The 26,234-nt window shown below is 45.2% G+C and overlaps 1 protein-coding gene across 16 annotated transcripts in view; it reads left to right on the top strand.

Annotated features, from left to right (window-relative positions):
- The window catches only part of HS6ST3 (heparan sulfate 6-O-sulfotransferase 3), a 205,402-nt gene extending 179,770 nt beyond the window's left edge, over window positions 1-25,632 (top strand). For 3 of the 16 annotated variants that reach the window (XM_081003169.1, XM_081003159.1, XM_081003172.1), the window contains exons 3-6: window positions 7,769-7,852; window positions 15,522-15,625; window positions 17,010-17,061; window positions 25,331-25,632. The gene's annotated coding sequence lies outside the window, so the exon portion shown is untranslated. Of the gene's footprint in view, window positions 1-1,432; window positions 1,494-3,740; window positions 3,848-6,617; window positions 6,706-7,655; window positions 7,853-15,521; window positions 15,626-17,009; window positions 17,062-25,330 lie in introns of all 16 variants that reach the window. The other 13 variants (XM_081003168.1, XM_081003167.1, XM_081003171.1 and 10 more) reach the window with 12 other exon arrangements.
- Window positions 25,633-26,234: the final 602 nt, after the last annotated feature.

Below are 26,234 nucleotides of genomic sequence, written 5' to 3' on the forward strand. Positions count from 1 at the left end.
TTGGTGGCTATCCTATGCCGCTAAGCATAGGAAAGCGATAAAAAGATAGAGACGACCTAGATCCAGACTTTTAATAGTATCATACAGTACAATTTCTTTAGTTCTTTTCTTCAAGGACAAGAACAGTACCAGCTTTCCTTAAAATATAAGACCTAGTTTCTTATTTATGGCCCACATTTAGAACTAAAATTCCTATATCCAGCTTTCACATGCCGGCGTTTTATCTAGCTTATAAATAATCCAACAGTTGTCTGGCTATGCACTTTAATGCCAAGGCTGTAAATAAACACTTTATGTTGATGAGCCCCACTTAAAAATGCAGGCTTACCTTGGCAACCAGGTACTCCTCGACATGTCACTGGCACATAAATTCTTACATTTTTTTTAGATCACTAGCTTGCTATTTTGCCCACTGCTTTGCAACTACATAAATTCAAAGAATTGCTTGCTGGCATCTCCTAATAACTTCTTAGAAATAACTAGGCATGCACTGCCAAAGTTCTAACAGGCAGTTTCACACCAATATGTGGAATTCACACATACACACACACACACACACACACACACACCTGCCTCCTTGGTCTCAGAACTTTATCAGCTCCCAATCCCTTTGCAATTGTTGACTTCATTAAATACCACAAGTTAGGAATGAGCAATAGATAACTTAGATTAAAAACTCAGTACTTGGGTGTAAGTCCCATTGAACTCAGTGAGACGTCTGAATTGGCATGTATAGGATTAAAGGTAAAGGGACCCCTGACCATTAGGTCCAGTCATGACCGACTCTGGGGTTGTGGCGCTCATCTTGCTTTATTGGCCGAGGGAGCCGGCGTACAGCTTCCGGGTCATGTGGCCAGCATGACTAAGCTGCTTCTGGTGAAACCAGAGCAGCGCACGGAAACGCCATTTACCTTCCTGCCAGAGGAAGATCACCTATTGATCTACTTGCACTTTGACGTGCTTTCGAACTGCTAGGTTGGCAGGAGCAGGGACAGAGCAATGGGAGCTCACCCCGTCGTGGGGATTTGAACCACCGACATTCTGATTGGCAAGTCCTAGGGTCTCTGGTTTAACCCAAAGCGCCACCCGCGTCCCTTGTATAGGATTGCACTTAGATAATTATGGGACATTATAGGGTTCACATTGCAGTCGGTTCAGCTTCTTTCAGTTATGGTTGCGAGTGCTGTCTCCCTAGTTCATTATCTTGTAAAGACGTGTCTCTCACTTCAAGCGATGATCACAGCAGAACCCTGTTATGTAGCCCTACTGTCTCTTTGTCCTAATTTCCTCCAACATTATACAATCTAATTTCTCGGGTATTTCTTCTGCCTGCCTGCTCCCTACCTTAACTTCCCTTTTTGTTGGACCATTTGCTCACTCAGCTTCCTGCCATCAGCCCCCCCTTGCCTCATTCTTTTCTTTGTGTCAATAGCTCACAGATCCTATGATGTTTTTTGCATATCCACATTGAACTTCCATCTCCCCCAAGCAAGGTATGTAACAAGCTCTCTCAAATAAGCTGGTCGCAGGATATCACCCACTTGGTGAAGCTAAGTAGGTCTGGATCTGCAGACCCTGCAAGTGTCCCTATTTTCCAGGGACAGTCCCAGATTTAGAGAAGTCGTCCCGGTTTCTGATGGGATCCCAGAATGTCCCACTTTTCCTTAGGACACCCCTATTTTAATCAGAGAAGTGTTGAATGGTATGGAGTTATGTGACCCCTGAACCAAAGAGATAAGTATCTATACAACCTTTAGAAAACAGCCCTGTAAAGGGAAGGGTTTTTAAAAAATTTTTTTAATGTTTAAAATTATTGTTGTTATCATTATTGTTATTATTATTAAATAGGATATCCCCATTTTCATCTGAGAAATGTTGGAGGATATGGGAAAATCTGGTCAGTACTTGGATGGATGACTGCCTGGGAACCACATGAATGCTGCTGTAGGTTTCATAATGGAATAAAGGTGGAATATAAATGTAAGAAAATCAATACAGTGGTACCTCAGGTTAAGAACTTAATTTGTTCCGGAGGTCCGTACTTAACCTGAAACTGTTCTTAACCTGAAGCACTACTTTAGCTAATGGGGCCTCCTGCTGCCGCTGCGCCGCCGGAGCACAATTTCTGTTCTCATCCTGAAGCAAAGTTCTTAACCTGAAGCACTATTTCTGGGTTAGCGGAGTCTGTAACCTGAAGTGTATGTAACCTGAAGTGTATGTAACCCGAGGTACCACTGTACAGCTGTACCTTGGAAGCCGAACGGAATCCGTTCCAAAAGTCCGTTCAACTTCCAAAACGTTTGGAAACCCAAACGCGACTTCTGATTGACTGCAGGAAGCTACAGCAGCCAATCAGAAGCAACAACGGACGTTCGGGTTCCAAAAATCATTCAAAAACTAGAACACTCACTTCCGGGTTTTGATCATTCGGGAGCCGATTTGTTCGGGAGTCAAGGCGTTTGAGATCCAAGGTACTACTGTACAGTGGTACCTTGGGTTAATTCATTCCGGAGGTCCGTTCTTAACCTGAAACTGTTCTTAACCTGAAGCACCACTTTAGCTAATGGGGCCTCCCGCTGCCACTGCGCCGCTGCTGCACGATTTCTGTTCTCATCCTGAACCTGAAGCACTATTTCTGGGTTAGCGGAGTCTGTAACCTGAAGTGTATGTAACCTGAAGCGTCTGTAACCCGAGGTACCACTGTATATAAATTCATCTTGGGCAGTCAGAAAGTTTATGAGCATTCCATTAGTATTGGCCCAAAGTCAAGGGCTTTATAAGAGACCATACCTGTCTCTTAAACTCAAGAAGCTGCACACTGGCAAGGTATGTAAGAACAGTCCATGTTACAATTACTTCAGACTTCTTTATTGAAGCTGGCAGGTATCTGCCATCTTTTGTTTTCCTCAAGGAGTGTCACTAACCCAACAGTTTCATTTTAATTTTCTCTGTACATGACATTCCATCTTCTTGCTCAACTTCTATGGTATTTTTTTCTTGGTGCCCTCCAATTGATTATTTACCTGCTGAAAACTCTGTTTTGGCTCTCTGAGGAGAGTGGTTGCTTTTGGCAGTTTTGCTTCAGAGGCCCAGTGGACCAGATTCGGTATTTTCCAGGGAGAGGAGGTCAGGTGTTGATGGCAGCTGACAAGTTTTAATTCCAGAGCTTCAATAGTGAGATGAATGGCACACTGACTGAACAAATAAATTAGTCTGGCTTGGAGGTTTGAGCAGCTTAAATTTATCATTAGGGAAAGGTGTAATTTAATTTCAATAAACAGAGGGAAACTTTGGGCTCTCCGGTGACAATACAAGGCTCTCTCAGTAAGAGCTGTGAGAAGGCATAGAGTTATTAATCTTTTAAGTCTTTGCAGCCTTTCTACAGTCAATTGTATGAGCCCGTTTAATAACATTTTGAAGGTCTGTTGAGAATAGCCTTTGAGTCTCCGTAAAAAAATTCCCAATACCTTATGAAAACTAATTAATTTTTACTCTCTTGCTATGTGTACTCCAGGAACCTGAGTTAGTACAACAGTTAATAGGTAGAGAAACAGAGGCAAGTTGAGTTCCCCAAGTCAATATACAACTTACCAGTAATGATCTGAATCATTGTGATCCTATAAAACTCTATACATAGTTTGTGAGTATAAGAGGGACTATTATCTGCCCCCCCACCATTCCTGCGTGCTCTTTATGCAGTCTATTCACCTATAAATCTCTCCCCCCCCAAAAAAAAATAGTTACATATATTTTTTGGAACATGGGACTGGAACAACTACATTGTCAAGTGGACTACTGGAGTAAGACCTAAGCAACCTCAGTGCTAAGCAACCTCGGTGTGATGGAAGTAGGTGTTTCAGAGAACAGTGTTTTGCCCAGTCACCTTTAGAAAGATCATCTGAATTCCTTTAGGCTGCATGCTATAAAACAATAATTTTCCTCCCATGACTAATGGATCTGCAAAGGTAAACCCAATCAAGGGTGAACAAGGTTTCATCATGTATATTAGAAAGCAGCTGCAAGTGTGCATTGATTTAGCCAGAATATGCTCTTAAATCTTTTCATCTAACAATGAAGTCTGCCATCGTGAAAGAATAGGGATATCAGATTGTTATTTCCTTATATTTATTAATGGTATCTTTCTTGCCCAAGAATAATTTCACAGATCTATCCTTTCCTGTGGATGGCATCATTTTGCTGTCAATGGATTTACCGTTTAAGAATATCAAGAAATTGCACTTTGACAAATGGCTGCCTCTGACTCATAGAGCCAGTTTCTTCATGGGCTAAAGTGTCCTTTGTTGTTAAGGCTGCCACCTTTTTCCAGACAACCACAGCCCTCCCATGAAATAATTCTGAGTTGTTTATTTCATAACAATACAGCTGCTTTGTAGGCCACAGAATAAAGGTAAAGGGACCCCTGACCATTAGGTCCAGCCGTGGCCGACTCTGGGGTTGCGGCGCTCATCTCGCTTTATTGGCCGAGGGAGCCGGCGTACAGCTTCCGGGTCATGTGGCCAGCATGACTAAGCCGCTTTTGGCGAACCAGAGCAGCACACAGAAACGCCGTTTAACTTCCCGCTGGAGCGGTACCTATTTATCTACTTGCACTTTGACATGCTTTTGAACTGCTAGGTTGGCAGGAGCAGGGACCGAGCAACGGGAGCTCACCCCATCACGGGGATTCGAACCGCTGACCTTCAGCAAGTCCTAGGCTCTGTGATTTAACCCACAGCGCCACCCGCATCCCCTAGGCCACAGAATAGAGACACTTAAAAAAAATCCACTTGTTTCTTCATCATACCCATATTTCTGATGCGTGGGTTTAGAGTAGGCCATGTACAGCATGAAAGAAAAGAGAGATGGAATCCAGAGATTTATCATAAGGCTGAGCTTGAGCATTTCCAAGGAGAGGTTCTGGTTTTGACTGCATTTTGATAGCTGGTGTTAATTGTGTTTGGGTTATTTTGCATTTGAAGTAGCATATTTTTTTTCTTTTTCTTAAATTTTGCTTAGATTTCCAAGGCCACACCTACATACGCAGCGGAAAACATCTATATCATTATTTATTGCATTTATTAGTCATTCGTTTTCACTAAAAGTGACCCAAAGCATCTTAGAAGAAGCAAACATTATAAATACCAGAAAAAGATGAACCTAAAAAGCTCATCTGTAATATATCCATAAAAGTGAAAACCTAACTCACTCCACCCCACCCCCCAAAAAAATAAAAAAATGAAGAGGCCAAAATGAGGTAGCAAAATGTTAAAGTAGTAAAATAGGATGGACCATTTCAGACTACAAATGAGGTTTCATTTATGGATGTTCTTCCATATGAAAAAGCATCTTACAGATATAGAATTGGGATATTAGGGAGAATACAGCCTCACCCTGGATAGCTCAGTTGGTCAGAGGATGATGCTGACAATACCAATATTGCAGGTTCAATTCCCATATGGAAGAGCTCTATATTTCTTCATTGCAGAGGGTTGGACTAGATGATCCTCAGGCTCCCTTCCAACCTGATAATTCTGTGATTCATTCTGATTTTTCTACATCTAGGAACCATACATTTACTGTGACACACGCCATTGCAGTCGCTCTGGAACATAGACTCCACATTCCTATGCCTCTATAGAGATTCAGTTTCCGGTTTACTGAGGCTTCAATTGAGGTTCCATACAAAGCACTCTGTTCTACCACAAATAATCATTTATAAGCCATCCTCCAGGATGCAAATTAAATTCACCTCCTTGGTGCACTTGCCACGCTGTGTTTGTGCTGCGGCACCAAACACACGAGGTATTTTTAACAATAAAAGAAGGGGAAATCAGAAGTGGCAGGGACTGCAACCGGTAACTGAAATGAAAAAGTAGGAGCTAGCAGGAGGCATGGAAAGAAAGGGTAGGGGCTTATGGGAACTGCCCATATCTGAAAAACTATAGAAAGGTGTCTGGGAATGGTTTGAAAAGCAGTTTATTTTATTTTTATTTATGATTTTCAATTTTATACATTTCAATAATTTTACAATCATTTTAACATTTCAAAACTTGACTTCCTTCCCTCTCTTTCTGCGGTTCCTTAATTTTTAATATTTTCTGCATATTCAAATTAATTTGAATATGTTCTTCAAATATATACTCTTATAAAACTGCAGGTTATTACAATAATCCTGCCAGTGTTTTTATCTGTTTATAATTTATCTGTAAATATTCAATAAACCATTTTCATTCTTTTATTTAAAAAAGTTTGTTATCTTGATTTCTTATTTTTCCGATAAGTTTTGCCATTTCTGCATATTCCATAAGTTTTTGTATCCATTCTTCTTTTGCTAGGACTTCTTCTTTCCATTTTGGGGCCAGTAACTTTCTTGCCGCAGTAGTCGCATACATGAATAAATTTCTATACAGTTTGGGTAGTTCTGTCCCTATAATTCCCAAAAGGAAAGCTTCTGGGGTTTGTTATAAACGTTATTTTAAACATCTTTTTCAGTTCATTATATATCATTTCCCATTCAGTTTTAACCTTACTACAAGATTTACCTGGCAGGGGAGAACCCATGATCGTGAAAAGCAGTTTTACTAGTGTTGGCAAATTTCTTTTTTCAATATTCCCAGCTCCAGGTAACTCCAAATTTACTGAGAAAAACGTTCAGGACAGCAGCTGTACATGGTGAAAGACTCCTGGACATGGGAGAATTAATGGGTATGCTAGGGGTAGACAGTCTGTATTGAACTGAATATACCTTGAATATTTCATATCTTGTGGAATAGTCCTTGAAGGCTGTACTCCTACCCCCACTTTCCTGGGAGTAAACCAGTCAACTTGAAAGGATTTACTTATGCGTGGACTTTCATAAGAGTGCAATACAAACAATCCATTGTAGTGGAACTGAATGCTGATTCTCCATTTGAGGGGAAAAGCATCTCATCTGTCTGTCAGAATCGGGGGGGTCGAAAGGCCAGCTGGCTCAGACCCAGCTGGAGTGTCTCCCCTCATCCTTGCCGCTGCGCAGATCCATCAACCTCTGCTCTAGTGTACATCAGTGACTCAAGCTTGCAGACTTGACCACACTTTACTCAGCAGTGTAAACTGCGCAGCAGAAGAGCCTTGAGGCTGTAGACACATACTAAACTACACATTTATTATGCATAAATCAGGACAAAGAAAACATGGCATCTCTCCTTGCCGTCTTCTCAGAGAGAGACTAAAAACAAAAGCAATACAGAGCGGAAGTTCCGCTCATGCCACCAATCTGTGCTGGAATGTAAACAGACATGTGACATGTAACAATCCCATGTCTGCAGCAAAGGATGGAATGGAATCCCAACACTGTCTTGGAAGGCAGTGCTTTTGCAGCCAGTGGTGACTGTGTCCTGACATTCCACATCAATAGTGTCAATAATAATGCTGACTTACCCTGCAAGGATGTTGTAACATATGGAAAAATCTTTTGAACATTCCAAGGTAATATGCAATTGATTGGGGTTGATAGTGGTGGGGTCTACAGAAAAAGAGATAGAGAGGCTGTGGGAGTAAGCTGGGTTTATGAAGGTAAAGAAAGACAGGTGGGCAGCCAGGTAAGATGAAAGGGTGAGCCGGGTTTCCTTTTAAATGAATTTATTTGCAAGGCTGTGTACATTATTTTTTCTCAGGTTGTGTATGTGGTCACTTAGTAATCTAGAGGACCATTTTCCCAAGTGGTGGCTTACCACGACATGCATTCAGCAACTTAGTGAGCTGGTCATGTTCACTGTCTGGCCCACAGGTGACAAGAGCACAACAAGGAAGGTGGCAGCTCCCCTAGGAGGAAAGGCTACAACATCTGGGTTTTCTTCATTTGGAAGAAAAGGTAAGCAAGGATGGGGGAGAAACATGATACAGGTGTATAAATTTAGATGTGGTGTTGAGAAAGTGAATATCCCCCCGCTGCCATTTTGCAGAATCTGAGCCCATCAAATGAAGGATAGACTTCTTTGCACAGAATGTGAAACTATGGAACTGACTACCATGACATCATGATAGAGTTGGAAAGTTGGAAGGGACCCTGATAATCATTAGTCCAGCCCCCTGCAATACAGGAATATGCAGCTGTCCCATACGAGGATCGAACCTGCAACCTTGGCATTATCGGCACCATGTTGTAACCAACTGTGATGGCCTCCAACCTGGGCAGCTTGAATAGAGGATTAAATAAATTCATAAGGCTATCAGGGGCTGCCTCCGGGATGAAAGGCAGCATTCCTCTGAGTACCAGTTTGTTGGAAGCCACAAGTGGAAGAGTCCATACCTCGCTTGTGGGTTTCCTGTTCCCAAGGTTATCTGCTTGGGGATAAAATGTTGGCCTATGTAGACCTATAGTCTGATCCAGAAGGACTCTTCCTATTGCTCTTGCCACTCGGTTGATTCCCTGGGTAGGCCCAGAAGTGTGATAATACTCCTCTCCACTTTGCAGAACAATATAGATCGCTGGCTTGCCACATGCTTAATGCAAACCAGGGCAACTTGCCACTTAGTAAACTACTGTTTATCATTTATATAGTGCTGGAGAGCGTTCAAAACAATTTACGATGCTTAGATCCACGTCTAATTATAGCCCATAATTTATTAAGCCTCCAATAATTAAATTAACTGCTGTAGATGATATTGATGAATTCCTTTAATACAACTTCAAATAATTAAAAAAAAAAACCACCCCACCATGCTGGACATATTTCAATACAAATCTTCCTCAGCAGTATTATTAATCACAGTTCAACATATCCACAATTTGGTTTTCAAAGCAGGTTTAGTGGATACCTTCTTTGGCCTTAGATATGACTGTATCCAAACAAAAAAACATAGAACCAACAAATCCCATTTAAAATATTATTCCTATGTTCCCATATGAAAGGCCCTCAGAAAGGAGCAATTTTTTGTCTGAATGTATAAAAAATTGTTTTAAAATTCCAAAGCCAGTCTGGAGCACTTGCTGCTTTCGTTGTGGTAGGAAAATAAAACTGCAAAAATGTGCCTTTTCCCACTTAAAAACAACATTATATTGTGTAAAATGCCACATCACCCCAATAGCTGCTAAAACGTAGCAAAGAGTAGAATTTCACATTTACATAAAACTGGAAAGTAGATCCCACCTCCATTACCCAGCAAGGTAAATCAACCTTTATTCCAGTTATACTCTATACAGTAAATTTGCTTCAGAACTTTTGTAATCGACCAGACCTGCGCCTTATAGCTATAAAATATTGTGGGAAATTATTAAAGAATGAAAGCCTCAGCTGCTGTAATTAATGTGCAATGATCCCATGGACTAGTAGGACTAATTCCTAGAGCTTTGAGGTTTAAGATGTACAAACCCTTCGGAGAAATGTGGTCGCCTGAGGGAAACCATAACTGATTTATTAAGAATCCTAAGGCTTGCCTTTCATATCTTGGACAAATGGTAAGTCAGCTCCTAGGAGTTTTGTACATCTCTATCAAGGTGCCATCCCTCCATGTTGAGATTCATTTGCCAGAAGACAAAATCCCACAATAAAAAGTATTTGTCACAGATGACAATCACACAATTTTGCCATCTTGGAGACTGAAGAATGATTCCTCTTACTACAAAGTGACTGCAGGGGCGGCCAAACCAAATCTCATACGTAGTTTTTATCAGGTCAACATGTTTTCAGGCTATTTAGTGCCTCCAGTACAGATTTTTAGTAGGATTTTAATTAAGCTTGGGATACAGTAAGTTGGACACCGAATAGTTTTGATAGGGAACATCTGGACCAGCTGTCCAGATAGATGTAGCTTGGGGGCTACTTTGGTTTTGTTTTGTTTAACTGCTCTCTTCTCTTTTCAGAAGCAGAAATGAAATGACGTGAAAGAAATAAAATCAGGCTTGCAGAATCTGCCTTGTTTTTGTACTAGAACCTTGATATCCCCTGGCTGGAGCCAAGTGCAAAATTGGTTTTCAGGACCAGAACTGAGCTCTCAGCCCTGCCACACAAATATCTACAGTGTTCCTGCACATTGCTCAAAGATCTACCACTGGATCCCAATCAAACTTTGGCCCACCCATATTTTCAGGGGGGGGGGTAATTGGTTTTAAAATCTCTCAGAATGAAAAGTAGAAACGTGTTATGTACTGAGTTGAATAGGATCCAAACTGTAGCAGTCTGATTGGTCCTAGAACAATAGGATCCAAAAGGCAGCAGTCTGATTGGTCCTAGAACAATAGGATTCAGAATGCAGCAGTCTGATTGGTCCTAGAACAATGCAGCAGTATGATTGGTTGGCAGGAACCACCCAATCCTGCTCCAGATAGAAGTGAATCCACAACCTGATTGGCTTACAGTAGAATTCCAGAATTAGCCAATCATGTGCAGCCCATTGTGTAAATAATGTATATAAAGCAGATACTGTGAGGGGACATTCATTCATTCCTCCTCACCACTATGAGCTGAATAAAGAGCATGAAATCACTTTGCGACTCTGAGTATATTTCACTGGCGACGAGGATGGGATCCCGCTGAGCTGACTGCCACACACAGCACCGCAGCACCGCCAACTGCCGCACCGCTGCCTCGCACCGTGTATCCAGGCTTCAGCTCCGGGGCACAAGGAACTCAGAATGGCAGCCAACAGCAGCTTCTCGCCATTCAACCCAGCATCTGGAGACTGGGAAGCGTACGCCTCCCGTTTCACCTTCCTCCTAGAAGCCAAAGGGGTCACCGACGAAGAAGACGCCAAGAAGAGGGCGATATTCTTCAGCGTCTGCGGAGAGGAGACGTTTGAAATCGCCCGGGCTCTCCTTGCGCCTGAAGACGTCGCTACTGTTCCATACAAAACAATAATGGAACAGCTGAAGGGGCACTTTTCGCCGCAGCCCTCAGTGGTGGCTCGTCGAAATGCCTTCTACGCAAAGCGGCAAGCCCCTGGGGAAACCATAACTGGGTTTGTGACCTCTCTCCGCCAAGCCGCCCGGTTCTGCAACTTCTCAGAGCTGGAGAACATGCTTCGTGACCGCCTCGTCGGTGGCCTGAAGGATGAGAATCTGCAACGGCGCCTCTACGCTAAGAAGGACCTAACGTTCCAGGTCGCTCTGGAGGAGGCCCTGGCAACAGAAGCTGCCGAGAGGTCGACCCAAGAGGCACGGCCGAGCCTGCCATCCCAACCGAGGGTCCACCATGAAGACCTCACCGACGACTCAGGATCCGACAGGGAGGAGGTGCACCGAGTACAGCAGCGCACTCAAGCAGCGCACAGACCACAGCTGCCTCGACGAGAAGGAGGGAACTGCGCAAGCTGCGGGGAGAGTCACGAGAGGAGGACCTGCCGTTTCCGCAACGCAGAGTGCAGGCAGTGCAGAAAATCGGGACACATCGCCCGGGTGTGTCGGGCTCGGCCCACCCGACACCAGGCATCAGATGACCAATCCAAGAGCCCCAGGTCCCGGGGCCCAACGCACCAAGGCAACTCGACGGAGCTCACGGACTTCCAGGTATACCAGTTGCCCCACCCCAACGTAGAGAAAATTTATGTAGAGGTACAGATAGAGGGGGCCCCATGCCGCATGGAGCTTGACACGGGTTCAACTCTATCCATAATCTCGGCAAGGACCTTAAGGAAACTGTGTCCCACTGGGGGTCCCAAACTCAGGCCGGCCCCATTCACCCTCCGGGACTTCCAGAAACGTAAGGTCCCCACAATGGGGGTGGGGACCTTCAGGGTGCAATACCGAGGGCGGACGCGGCAACTGGACTTGCTTGTGGTCAAGGGCCCCTACATTAGCTTACTGGGATTGGCATGGTTTGGACCACTGGGGCTAGCTGTCACCGGGGTGAACCACACTAGCTTACAAGTGGACGTGGACGCCATATGCAAGGAATTTCCAGGGGTTTTCGATGGGAAATTGGGACAGTATACGGGCCCCCCCATTGCGCTACAGCTTGACCCCGCAGTACGACCGGTCAGGCTCAAGGCCCGCCGGGTCCCGTTCGCCTTGAAACCCCGTATAGACGAGGAATTGGACCGACTCGTAGAGCAAGGAGTGCTGGAGCCGGTGCCTAATGCTCCCTGGGAAACCCCAATCGTCACACCCGTCAAGCCTAATGGTTCGGTCCGCATCTGCGCAGACTACAAATGTACCATAAACAAGGCCCTCACGGCCCACGCATACCCAGTGCCAGTGGTCAGCCATGTCCTTGCCACCCTGGCTGGGTCGAAAATTTTTGGCAAGCTGGACTTGGCCCAAGCATATCAACAGCTGCCAGTAGATGAGGCCACAGCAGAGGCACAGACGATTGTGACGCACAGAGGAGCGTTCAGGGTAAAGCGGCTGCAATTCGGTGTCAGCGTGGCACCAGGCATATTCCAGAATATAATGGACTCTCTCCTTAAAGGGATTCCTGGCGTCACCCCCTTCTTCGATGATGTGTTGATTGCCGGCCCCACACCCGAGGAGTTTGAGGACCGCCTCCGCACCGTTCTGCACCGTTTCCAGACGGCGGGTCTCAAGGTGAAGCGGGAAAAATGTCTACTAGGAGTGCCTCAGGTGGACTTTCTGGGATTTATGGTGGACGCAGAAGGGGTCCACCCGACTGGGGACAAGGTACGGGCCATTTGTGATGCCCCAGCGCCCAAGAGCAAGACTGAACTTCAGGCCTTCTTGGGACTATTGAACTTTTACCATTCCTTCCTTCCCCACAAGGCGGCGGTAGCGGAGCCCCTACACAGACTCCTGGACAAGCGGGCCCCTTGGGTGTGGGGCCAGCGCCAGGAGGCCGCATTCCAGGCAGTCAAGGACTTGCTTGTCTCAAACTCGGTCTTGGCACACTTCGACGAGAGGCTGCCGGTGGTGCTAGCATGCGACGCCTCACCCTATGGCATTGGAGCTGTCCTGGGGCACCAACTCCCGGATGGAAGAGAGGTACCGGTGGCGTACTTTTCCCAGACACTCAACACAACCGAGCGGAACTACTCGCAAATCGACAAGGAGGGTCTGGCAATCGTAAAGGGAGTAAAAAAATTCCATGATTTCTTGTACGGGCGGCCCTTCACCGTGGTGACTGACCACAAGCCGTTGCTCGGCTTGTTTGCCCCCGAAAAGCAGACCCCCCAAGTGCTGTCTCCTCGCGTCCTCAGGTGGTCAATTTTCCTTGCCAGCTACCAGTATGCACTGATTCACCGACCTGGGAAGGCGATGGGCCATGCGGACGCCCTCAGCAGGCTACCACTACCGGAAACAGGCCCTGACCCAGCACCTGCACAAGAGGTTATGAGCCTGGAGCTGCTTCCCGACCGCCCCATTCAGGCACAAGAAGTTGCACACCATTCCAAGAAAGATAGGGTCATCTCCCGGGTCCTGGACTGGGTGTGGAGGGGATGGCCCAGCAGCAGCCCCGGGCCAGAATTCGCCGGCTACACAACCCGCAAACATGAACTGTCGGCCCACAAGGGGTGCCTGTTATGGGGAAGCAGAGTCGTTGTTCCCCAGCCCCTCTGCAAAAGGGTCCTCACAGCCCTACACGAGACACATCCAGGGGTAGTAAGAATGAAGGCCCTTGCCAGGAGTTATGTGTGGTGGCCGGGGATCGATGGAGAGATAGAGGCCTGGGTCAAACACTGCCAGGCCTGCCAAGAATCCCGCCCAGATCCCCCAAGGGCCCCAGTCCAGTCCTGGGAGTCCGCCCGAGCACCATGGTCACGCCTGCATGTGGATTTCGCTGGCCCCTTTCAGGGGAAAACATTCTTCATAGTGGTGGACTCCTACACCAAATGGCTGGAAGTCGCACTGGTACCGTCCACTTCCACGTCCGCAGCCATCCGGGTACTACGCAGGCTGTTTGCAACCCACGGGCTCCCTGACACTCTCGTCTCAGACAACGGGACTGCATTTACGTCAGGAGAATTCCAAACCTTCACAGCGCAGAACGCCATCCGCCACATCCGTTCGGCGCCGTTCCACCCTGCCACCAATGGCCAAGCAGAACGCATGGTGCGGACCACCAAGGACACCCTTCGCCGCATGACGCAAGGGGACTGGGAGTACCGCCTTGCCACATTCCTTCTAGCACAGCACAGCACCCCCAGCTCAACGACTGGCCGGAGCCCCGCTGAACTACTAATGGGTCGGCGCCTTGCAATCAGATTGGACCGCCTTCACCCCGATAGAGCTCAGGATGAGGTAGTGGTGGGGGAAGGCAGGAACCCCCGGACCTTCGAGGCCCAGGACCCAGTGTACGCAAAGAATTTTGGGGCAGGCCCAGCATGGGTACCCGCCACAATCACCAGGGTCACTGGCCCCGTGTCGTACGAGGTGCTAACGGATGGGGGGCAATGCTGGCGCCGCCACTGCGACCAGATACGGCGACGATTCCCGGGAGAAAACCAGGAGGAGGACAGGTCAGAGGAGTCCCAAGGGAACAGCGGGGCAGTGAGGCCCATAGAGCAGGAGGGGCCAGCAGGAGAGGCAGAATCAGTAAATACAGAGAGGACCCGTGAGGCCGAAAGGACACCGGAACCAGAACCACGACTGAGCGAGCCGGTTGCACCAGACCAAACAGCCGCATCACAGCCAGCATCCTTGGAACACGAGCCAGAACCCGGAGCCCGGACCAGGGAACACCCCAGGCCACAACGCACACGTAGGCCGCCGGCATACCTTGAGGACTATGAATGCGACCTCCCGGGCAGGACTGGAACTTAGAGGGGAGGGGTGTTATGTACTGAGTTGAATAGGATCCAAACTGTAGCAGTCTGATTGGTCCTAGAACAATAGGATCCAAAAGGCAGCAGTCTGATTGGTCCTAGAACAATAGGATTCAGAATGCAGCAGTCTGATTGGTCCTAGAACAATGCAGCAGTATGATTGGTTGGCAGGAACCACCCAATCCTGCTCCAGATAGAAGTGAATCCACAACCTGATTGGCTTACAGTAGAATTCCAGAATTAGCCAATCATGTGCAGCCCATTGTGTAAATAATGTATATAAAGCAGATACTGTGAGGGGACATTCATTCATTCCTCCTCACCACTATGAGCTGAATAAAGAGCATGAAATCACTTTGCGACTCTGAGTATATTTCAAAACGCTTTGTTTCTAAATCTGTTTTCTTCTGTCAACATTATCAAAGTAACAAACTAACATGATGCCTAGCAGCTAATTTCAAAGTGGTCCGACACTCAGTTTGCACGTAACAGAGGTGAACATTTGCTGCCTAGGGTACACAAGTGTGTGTCTTCTGTACACTACAGTGCTCTGTATCATAATGGCTAGCCTGGTCACTAAGCTCACTAAGTAAACCGGTGGGGTAATTGATAGTGTGTTCGTGCCATATCATTTTCTACTGATGACTTTCCAGAAGATGAAAAACAGATTGTTCGCCCTCTCCAGGAATGCTCCCAGTTATGAGAAAAGCAAATTCCCTGGCTTGACATTTGATGTACCTTTTTGTCTGATGAAAGCATTTTTCTCTAGCAGGTATTTTAGAGTGCCCAAGGCATAGAAACAGGCTATTAATGCTTTCATTTCACAGTGGTATCTGCAGGCAGTTGGTCATTGATCTATCTCCAGGACCAGATCTTGACTGTGCCTTGGACAGAACTGCGTTATGAGCTTCCCTGACGTGCTGTGCTAAAAGTATCCTTTGGGATGATTCATTCCCTGGGTTCAGAATAGGCCTTTTATGAGAGCATATTGCAATGGGCCTTCAAAGTCCTGTGGGTGATTTGACACTTGAGGAGAAAGAGAGATATGAATCTGATTCATGCAAAAATTACATTCTAAATATAGAATGATACACCCCTATGTTTGCAAAGTTTGGTAAATACCGTCCACAATACATGCCATGCCCCAGAATGAAGAAGCCAGGCCAGGCTGGATTAATCATTAAGAAAAATTAGCCCTACCGTGCGCCTTCTCAGTAGTGGCACCTGCCCTGTGGAACGCCCTCCCATCAGATGTCAAAGAGATAAACAACTACCTGACGTTCAGAAGACATCTTAAGGCAGCCCTGTTCAGGGAAGTTTTTAATTTGTGACATCTTTGGTCTTTATGGAAGCCGCCCAGAGTGGCTGGGGAAACCCAGCCAGTTGGGCAGGGTACAAATAATAAATTATTATTATTATTATTATTATTATTATTATTATTATTTGCTTAGGGCATCAGGGAAGGCGGGCACCACATAAATTTACCATGACCAGATTTTAAACGTTACAGTGGTACCTCTGGTTGCGAACACGATCCGTTCCGGAGGCCCGTTTGCAACCTGAAAAGAGTGTAACCTGAAGCGCCTTATCTGCGCAGGGACGCTGTGTGATTTGGCACTTGTGTGCATGCGCGAAGCGCGATTTAGCGCTTCTGTGCATGCACGAGTGGCGAAACCCGGAAGTAACATTTCCCGATACTTCTGGGTCGCTGCAGGACGCAACCTGAAAAGACGTAACCTGAAGCGTCCGTAACATGAGGTATGACTGTAATGTTCACAAATTGCTCAGCTGAGCATTCATTTTCTCAGGTGAAGAATATTAAAAATCCCAATAGAACAGCTATGCAACAAGGTGGGCTGGATGCCTTATCTCTACTAAGTATTGAAGCAGATGCGCTAAGTAAGATTAGTCACATGAGAGGAAAGGTCCTGGGTGATTTGGCTAGACTTGTCTTCCCAGGGAGTTTAAGGACAGGCAAGGGTGTGCACAGGTGCTACGAGCACAACCCCAGGTATAGGGCGCTATATAAATTCAATAAATAATCATGAACTAGGAAGCCGAGAGGCACCCTAGCTAAAGGGGTCCAACTCCAGTAGGAAGTCCGAACCTCCGGAGGGAGCGTATTTGAAAGCTCCTGCTGGTAGGAAATGACAGAGACCAGACCAGATTCTAGCGAAAGCAAGGCAGCTACGTAAGCCTGATCTTTATTAAAAAATAGCTGTTGGCAACAGGGTTCCCACTCATGCAACAGGCATTGGAGGAGGAACCCCAAACAAAATAAATCTCTTACATTTATACCTTAAATTTCTATACAGTAGACATCAGAAGAGGCGCAGCTGCAAGGTATGTTGAAAGGATTTAGCACAGGTAAGTGGTGTGTTGAGGAAGGGTTAAATGGTGTTATTCGTTTGTGATTGCTGTACAAGAGGTGTTTAGGTTGATTTCCCGTCTCCAGAGGTGTTGACAAATGGTTTTGTTTTTTCTGCACACATGCTGGATCCTGCATGGTCTCCAGGTCCCAAGAACTCCTTGCACACGGGGCCTATTGCCTGACCACTCAAATAGACATACGACAGGGTTGGTTTCAAAAAAGTGAGGTTACAATTTAGTAGAAAGTCCGTCCTGTATTGGGGTATTGTGAGGGGTGTGGCGATGAAGGGTACCCCTTGTTTGTGGTGTGAGGGAGTACGGGCACATACCCAGCAATCAGACATATTGGTAGTGTGGATGACCTTCTGGAGAAGTTGCTTTGCCATGCAGACAACTGTTGGGAATGAGTGGGGATGAGTAACTCTGATAATCTGACGTTCCTAGGGGTTGTGCCTATGGGGTGTAGGGGATCTTGGTGATGAAGGAGATTTAAGTCGGTCATTATCCCACCACATCTCTGGGTCCCATTCCGAAGCGGTACCTCCTCCCACAGGATGCAGCCAGCCTTCAAGGTGCATTTTCCCTCCCCAAGTCGAAGAAGTCCCTAAATCCCAGACACAGCAAAATCTATGTACACAAGTACCTTGGATAGTGGAGGCGGTGGTAGGGTCACTGCAATAAAATCCGTAAGTCCAGTGTTTGTAATACATGGAATCGGTGTAGCCTTCCCAAAGTCTTTTTTCTTTGTTTGGATGGGTTGTAGTGCCGAGTGGGTTTCCCCCATTGTGCTTGGATATAAGTCCCACTGTGGCAAGTCAGTCGGTTCCACGGGTGTTCGATGGTGAAGAGAGCACATCCTAGAACAGTGTAGGAATCGGATCGAACGAGGAGTTCCCATGCTTGAGTGTCCTGTAAATGTGGTCGGAAAGCGTGTTGTAGCCAAGTCCTGGTTCCAGGTAAAGTGAAGGACAAGAACTGCTATGGCAGCTGCCTTCTCTAGGGCATTGCAGTTACTCTTGTGCAAGCCTTTGTGGAACAAGCCGGCTCCTTCTGCTCATGGTCCAATTGACTGGGGACTGGAATTTGAAGCCGCAGTGAGAAATGGCTCTGGGAAGGTATGGATAGAAGAAACAAGGAGTCTAGCATTATTGCCAGGAAGATGTTACAAATGGGAAACCTGTGTCAAATGAATGCCACCATACTTTTTCACCTCACACAGACAGATCATAATCAGTGCCTCTTAGCTTTCAGTTCTTCCCCAATCAAGATTGTAACTAACAGTTCCTGCAGTATTTCTAGATCACAAGTTACCTAGTCATAACAAACAATATCTTACCCCACTAACTATGCATTTGAGATACCAGAACTGAGGGCAGGCAAGGATACGGGACAGGTAGATCAAAAGAGGCTTAAAAAGAGGACATCTGGCCAGCTTAGATACCATCCTTGGGCCTGTTCATTTTTTATCTTACTACGTTCCTTCCTTTGTTCTCAGCCTAGGCTGGGATGTGCATCAAACAGAGTGTTAATATTTGAAGAAGCATTTCATATTCATTCACTGACAGAGCAAGTTGCACTAAACATCTGATTTATACTGACAAGGTCTGAGTGATATATTAGTGTATGGAGGTGTTTTTACGGGAAATGAGTCATCTGCATACATATGAAAATGCGAGTCTAATTTAAATATTTAATGGCAATTTTATTCGGTGGCATTTTGTATTAAATATTCATACGCAGTATTAGTGTTACTAATGGATAAGCTTTTTCATGTAATGCATTACCATGTTTTGGAAATGAAACAGTGGAGTGGGAAACAGCAAGCAAATCACATTAAACCAACAAATTAGAATATTGTTAACTGTCACATTATGAGGACCCAACACTATCTATGAACATAGTCCAAAACACATGCAGAAAGTGCCACTCATCAAACAGCAGTAAAGTTCAGGATTTCTTGTTTTCTATGCAAGATTAAAAGAACTGGGGGTGCTTATGGCAGCCTACAAAACTGACCCCTCTGATCTCTGCCCCATATGTGGCATATTTCTAGACTGCTTTTCACTCAAGTGGCTTGCAAAGCGGCTTACAAACAATAAATAACAATAAGATAATAGAACATCACAAATATAGCACAAATCATATGGAATAATTAGCAAACCATCGGTAAAACAATTGCAGTCTATAAAACAGTATTAACAAAACAACGAAAGAAATAAGCCAAGCAGCACCGTTACAACCAAAGTCATATGAAAGGATTCACAAAGTACTGCACCATTCATAATCTATAAAGCAACAGGAACAACTTTAATGAAACAGCAACCAAAAAACAAGCACCCTTGCACTCGCTCATTGTGGGAGAAGAAAGTCTACGCACGTGGTGCTGGCGTAAAGGAAGTGGGTTTAAGTTAGGTGTAAAGTTAGACCAGATCCAAGCGCCATTCAGCAGTGGGGCTGCTGCTGCTGCTCTGCCTAAGCCTGGCAGAGGGAAAACAAGCCTTAAAAATAGTGCTCTGCTGGGTTGTCAGGCTAAGTGACTGAGTGAATGGGCTTTGGATGGGGCCTAACCCCCCCCCCCGGCCTGCCACACACACACACCCTCAGAATGCCCCTTTTGGGAGACTTATAGCGGCCTCAACTCAGCCAGGATGAGCAAGTTATGCTGGAGTTATCTTCAGCTGAGTCAGGGCTGGTGACTTAATGCTGGCTGAGCCCAGCTGAGCTGAGACTGAGCTAGAGATCAGTTGCATGCTAAGCTGCTCATCCTGTTTTATGTTTATTTAGATTTTTTTATGCTGCTGATTGCCAGATGGTCACAGGGCAGTTTGCACATTTAAAATGTCAGAAATGCATTGTACAAAAATTGAACTAAAGCTGCAAAGTAAGTAACAACAACAGCATCCACAAATCGGCAACTGGACGATTCCACGACACCTATATTCCATACCACTTTCTCTCTCTTTCCTAGTGGAGGAGTTGGGTTTGTGCTTGTCCTCTAAATGAAAAGTAATGATGGAACAGGACACAGAGGGAAGGGAAGGGAAGGGCAGGAAACTGCTGCACGATGAACTTCCTTAAGTTAATTTATTTTAGGATTCCAGTTGAAGTCGAAAATATAGATAAACTCCATCATCTAAAATTCTTCTAATTTAAAACAGAACTCCACAGCCCACAAAAAATTATGAACGCTTAAACCTTTTCTAGGGATGCGGGTGGCACTGTGGGTTAAACCACAGAGCCTAGGGCTTGCCAATTGTAAGGTCGGCAGTTCAAATCCCCACGACAGGGTGAGCTCCCGTTGTTCGGTCCCTGCTCCTGCCAACCTAGCAGTTCGAAAGCACACGGTGCAAGTAGATAAATAGGTACCGCTCTGGTGGGAAGGTAAATGGCATTTCCGTGTGCTGCTCTGGTTCGCCAGAAGCGGCTTTGTCATGGCAGTCACATGACCCGGAAGCTGTACACCGGCTCCCTCGGCCAATAAAGCGAGATGAGTGCCGCAACCCCAGAGTCGTCCACGACTGTACTTAACGGTCAGGGGTCCCTTTACCTTTACCTTTAAACCTTTTCTAGTTGAGAGGCCTTGGGGTATCCTGGGCCTTGTCTCTATTTCTCAGTTGGGAGGTTTGCTCTTCCTCCACCATGCAGAAAGAAAGAAAAAATGTTTTTCTTCCTATTAAAAATGACTGCATCCCCACTTTGATTGCAGCAGTGTTTTCTGTGCATTATGCTGCACAAAGGTTCATAAAGCACGTTTAAGGCCAATTCGGCATAAAGGTGCTGTGTAATAAATGCTAACACAAAAGGATGGTGTTTTTCATTAAAATAAGAAAGCCTCTTGAATCCCTGGATATTCGAGAAGTACGCTAGGGCCCCAATCCAACACCGAGTTAGACATGCTTAAATTAAGCCCAGTGATTCCACTGGCTTTAAGCATGCCTATGTGAGCATTTCTTGGATTGTGGCCCAGCTATTGGAAGGAAGGCTTTAAGGAAGGATTAGCAAATTATCTCATGTAGAGAAGTTCTCAAGGAGAGGTTGGTTTCACATTTCTGCTAAGAGTTGCTGTTACACTGACATTCTGCTACTATAAATTCCAGCTATAGTAATCTGCATTCTAATTAGCAGCTTGCCTTTCGAAAACAGGAGCATGTGGGTGGTAAAGGATTATAGATTATAGATTATAAGGATTAGAGAACCGTGTGCATGTGTTTCTCAGATATCTATTCTAGGCAATAAGCTAGTTTAAAGGGGGGAGGAATAAAAATCTATTTGTCCTTTGGGAAGATTTGACTGCTGCTGGGAAAAGGATGTATTGCTTGAGAACTCGCAAAGTGAAATGTAGCACTCAGTGAAGTGGTTGGATGAGAGGAAAAGGGAGATGGGTTCATAATATGAGTTGTTTGAAGAGACTCCCCTCCCCCCAAAAAACCCCCCATTAAAAATAACAGTAACATTTACATCAAACCAAGATGAAATAAAGAGGAAGAATCAGGCAGGCAAACATCCAAGTACACTTTATTTTGTTCCAGCAGGCTATGTTTTGTTTTTCCAGAAGCTCCCTGTTCGTTCTGATTCAGAGGCAACAAGCACACCTTTCGAGAAAGGCTATGCACTTAATTTATGTACAGAAAGAATTGGCATGCAACGCCCACAGCTCGCCTGCTTCTGGTCATAAAGACCAGGACTAGCCTGCCTTGGAAAGCCTAAATTGCACATAAAGGCTGATTAGCTGAGTCTGGTTACCATTTGCACAGAAGCAGTCAGATTAGCGCAGCAAGAAAGAGAAATGGTAAAGCTGAGCTCTCCTGACGGAGTCCCTGGTCCCACCCGTATGCCCATTCCCAACTCATGGGATGCTACACAGTGCTAGCTTGTAGGAAGCCCAGTTACTAGACCCGGCTTCTATACAGCATTAAGGCATGAAATAGCACACTGTGCCTAGCTTCAGCCAAGAATATCAGGCAAGACCTTACTGCCTATGCCCCTTCAGTTGGTCAGACACCTGGCACATGGTCCTTCTCAGTCAGCGTGAACTCCCATCATCCCTGACTGTTGGCTGCGCTAGCTTAGACTGATGGGAGCTGGAGTTACCACAACTGGAGGAGATCTACCACCCCTGATTTAAACGGGCCTACTTATTAGAGATTTCTATAATCTAAAATGCATACACACACAAATTACCTTTGACTAAAATGAGGCATATTTTCATGGGCAATCTATTCCATCTTCCTACTTGATAAAGATAAACAGCACAGTCATCTGGCATCTCATACCCTTCAACATCCCACAGATCAAAATCAAGACGCTCATTTTTTTGGTCTTTTGGTCCATCACTCTGGTGTGAGCCAGATGATTTGTGCCAGAGCATGAGAGCAAAAACCGAGCCCCTTTTGGTCCAGTGCTCTGGCACAAAACAGGACTGTTGAGCGGTATGGAGTCTTGCTGTACAATACCATTGTTATGTGGAACCACACCCAGCTTTATCTCCCTTGGTCAGAGTCAGGCCCAGTATTAGTTCTGAACTGGTGCCTGCCCCTCTGTTGTGACCTAGATGGAAATTTAGGCAGTTGAAGCTGCCTCAAACCCTTTGGGTATGAGCATTATTTTTTAAAAATACAGTAAATAGCAAAAGAAGCTAAGACTTCTGTGGTAGAAACCACTTCCTGAAGGAATGCTTCTGCAGGCTTCTCAAGTAATACAAAGCTTTCCTGCTCCCTCATGTGGTTAAGGGCAGCAAACCAATGTACAAAAAAAGCAAAACAAGGCATTGCGTCTAGATAATTTTTCCCGCAGAGGAGTCATTTCAAAGTAAAATTATTATTACAGCGCAATACTTATTATTTGATCTAGCCAGAGGCTGTTACAATAGAATGACTATCACTTGACATACCTAAGAAAACACATCAGTGCAGTAAGATAAATATTCAGCATGCCTCTGCTAATTGCATCTTCCTTTCCCATCAATATGATCACATCACCAGTGCTTGAATTACAGGGTGAAGGACAAAGGGGATCTAGTCACCTTCACTTTGATACAGATCCCTTAGCTACACTTTTAAAAGGCCCTAGGGGGGCGTGATTTGGCTAAAGCTAAGCAGAATTAGCAGGGGCAGTTCCAGATTTGAGCCTCCCTTGGGCAAGGCTCTGGGGGGTGGCCTCCTCCATCTCTGTGCCCTGGTGGGCTTACCTGACGGTGGCAGCAGCAGCCCACAACAGCCATACCAGAGTTCCAGTTAGTGAAGAATGCTTGGATCTAGATGCACTTTTAATTCTACATAATGCACCAGAGAAATGTTCTAGAGGGGAAGCCAGTGGTGCTCTGAGTGCTGGGCTTGGGATGAAGGCACGCCTGAGGAGATATCAGTTATGAGCTCTGCTGAGGCTTGGGCAGCTCCCCAAGATTCCAGTGTGTGGAAGCTGACCCTGGGCATTTGAGAATGGGGCTTGTGGGTTTCATTTAAGGCCCTACACACTCCCCGCACCCAAGCATTGCACATAAGGTTGTTCCTGAAAACCGTAAAAAACAGCAGCTGTTATGGTCAAGCAGCTCCTAGACTATATCGCTTCCTACTGCATAATTAAATGTTATGTTGTGCTATGGTTTATTTATATCTCTCTCTTTTTAGCCCAAAGGCCCCCAAAGCAGCAAACAGCACATGAATACGAAAGGAATATACAGTAAAAACACAGTAATGTTCCGCCCCTGTACAAAAGACTCTCTGTATACAGAAAATTGGTGTTGTAGCCTTTTCTATCATCTTACTTTTATATGTACAATATTTAATATCCAAGGCTAGCCTTAGATGTATAGGAAACTGGAATCCAGAATTGGAAATATTGTTGGAGGTGTGGACAGTGGAGCTGTAATGGAACCTATTGTTCCTTTCCCAAGTATTTGATTTCCCTGTTTTGCCCATTCAAGTGAAGATACCTGTTTGTCCCAAACATTATTTCTAATTGGGGATGGGCAAATCTGTCAGTTTCAGTTTCTCTCAACTTCTTATTTTTTCCAGTCTAGGGGAGCAATTCTATACACAAGGAACTGATGTAAGTTATGATGGCATAAAGTTACATCAGAAATGGGGTGGCCTGCTCTGTTTCGCTACCTGAGACAAAAATAGGAAGGTGCTGCTCTGGACGTACACTGCTACCTAAACCTTGTTTTCTAAGGTCGCACAACTATGGCTCTGGGGTTTGGGTGAGATCTCACCAAAATCTGAAACCTACCACAGCCGCTTCTCTGGTAGTGGTGGTGGGGCATCCACAAAGGAACTTCTGGATTCCACCACCTGAGGAGGCTGCTTCAGTCTGCCTCATGAATGGGCCGGCCCTGCACCAGAGCCAAACTCAATTCAGCAGTACTGAATTCAGGATTTACCCCATCTTAAGATATGCTAAGCTTGGCTGGTTCCTGGCTGAGCCAGGATGAGAGAGATACATGTTTATTTCTGGCTGAGCTAAAATATCTATCGCTGAGCTGAAGACGAAGGACTTAGGCTGGTGCAGCCTGGCTGTGCTGGGAACATCCAAAATCAGCTGAAGATCTACTGGATTCTAATCTGCTCATCCAGAAGATCTTGCTATAAGATTGCTCTTTTAAATTCAGTTTGGCACATTTTCACAGCACTGTGTATTTATTTATTTATTTTTAGTTGTCATGAAAATTCACCAGCATTTTACTGCAATTTTCTCCTAATGCACACATTGTTTATGCAGTTTTGATGAAAAAAAATCCATTTTAGTAAAGCCGTTTCCCAAAATACAATGTATTTTTGCAAGTAATTTTCACTGGTACCTGCATTTTTATACCTACTTTACCCCAGTATAACCACATTTGCACACATTACTTGATTGGAGAACTGCATTGCAAAATTCAGAAATGTATGAACTCCAAAAGACTGGTGTGTTTCAGTTCGCATATTGTTTCAGGAAGTACCTTGAAATGCAAACTGAATCAACTTCCCCCAACCACCCCTAATTATAATTCTCCCACTGCCGTCAAGATCCACAATCTTTCAAATGCAAGGTGTTGAGGTGAGAATAGGAATTTGTTTGTGCTTCTTCTAGTCGCCTTGGAATATATGAAGTAGTAAATGAGCAATGATGAGCAAACACTGGCTTTAAACAGTAGATTGAGTAGAATCTTTGGCTGATGTTCTGATTGTGTTTCCCTCCACTGTGGTTTGGCTGGAGGTTAGTCTCCCTTTTTTATTTAAACAGAGATGTTTGTTTGAATGACAACCTCTGGTTTGTGATCTGTGCATAGGTGAATAACTTGGTGACACCTGCATCTTGGCTTAGCAAAGCACATCTCCACCCAGAATTGAGTCATCTCTGGCTCTGCTGCTGATAGATGAGATGAGGAAAGAAAACCTGACAAGAGAAAATATTTGGGCCCAGTTGCCTATGAGATGAAACAACCCCTTTGCTCAGTTGTTCTGCAGTACATTGACTGCTTGCTCCTTCCTTCTTGAAATGAGTTTTTACATACTGAGTGAGCAATGATCTATGAGGACACCTGCTTGTGGACTGTTCTGCTTTTGTCACCTGAATAAAAATGTAACACACTGTGTGTGTGTGTGTGTGTGTGTGTGTGTGTGTGTATTCTCTACAAGACATAGCAGATAGTGTGAAGAGGAGTATTTATGTCTGCCTCCCCTGTTTTTTTGTGTCCCAGAACATGTAATCTACCCATACGACTGGTCTTCAGCTGGTGGGTAGGGCCCTCTGAGCTTTGGTGGGTTGCAGCAGCAAAACTACCTCCAATATTGTTTTTTTTAATCAATGCAGTATACTAACAACTTAAGACATGCATCTCCATGCTTGGACTGAAGGTGTGTCCCAGATCTGAGAAGTTTGAAGACTGCTAAACATTTTTTTAAACTTTCCAGGGCTGCCTTCAGGTGTCTTCTAAAGGTTGTATAGTTTCTTATCTCCTTGGCTTAACTCCATATGCTCTAACATTTCTCCAGGGAAACTAGGGATGTCCTAAGGAAAAGCAGAACATTCCAAGATCAAATCAGAAACTGGGATGGCTTCTGTAAATCCGGGACTGTCCCAGGAAAATAGGGACACTTGGAGGTCTGAACCTGAGATCAGGTAAAGGTAAAGGTAAAGGGACCCCTGACCATTAGGTGCAGTCGTGACCAACTCTGGGGTTGCGGCGCTCA

Source organism: Podarcis pityusensis, assembly GCF_964106645.2.
Source record: "Podarcis pityusensis genome assembly, chromosome: 4".
NCBI classification, from domain to species: Eukaryota; Metazoa; Chordata; class Lepidosauria; order Squamata; family Lacertidae; genus Podarcis; species Podarcis pityusensis.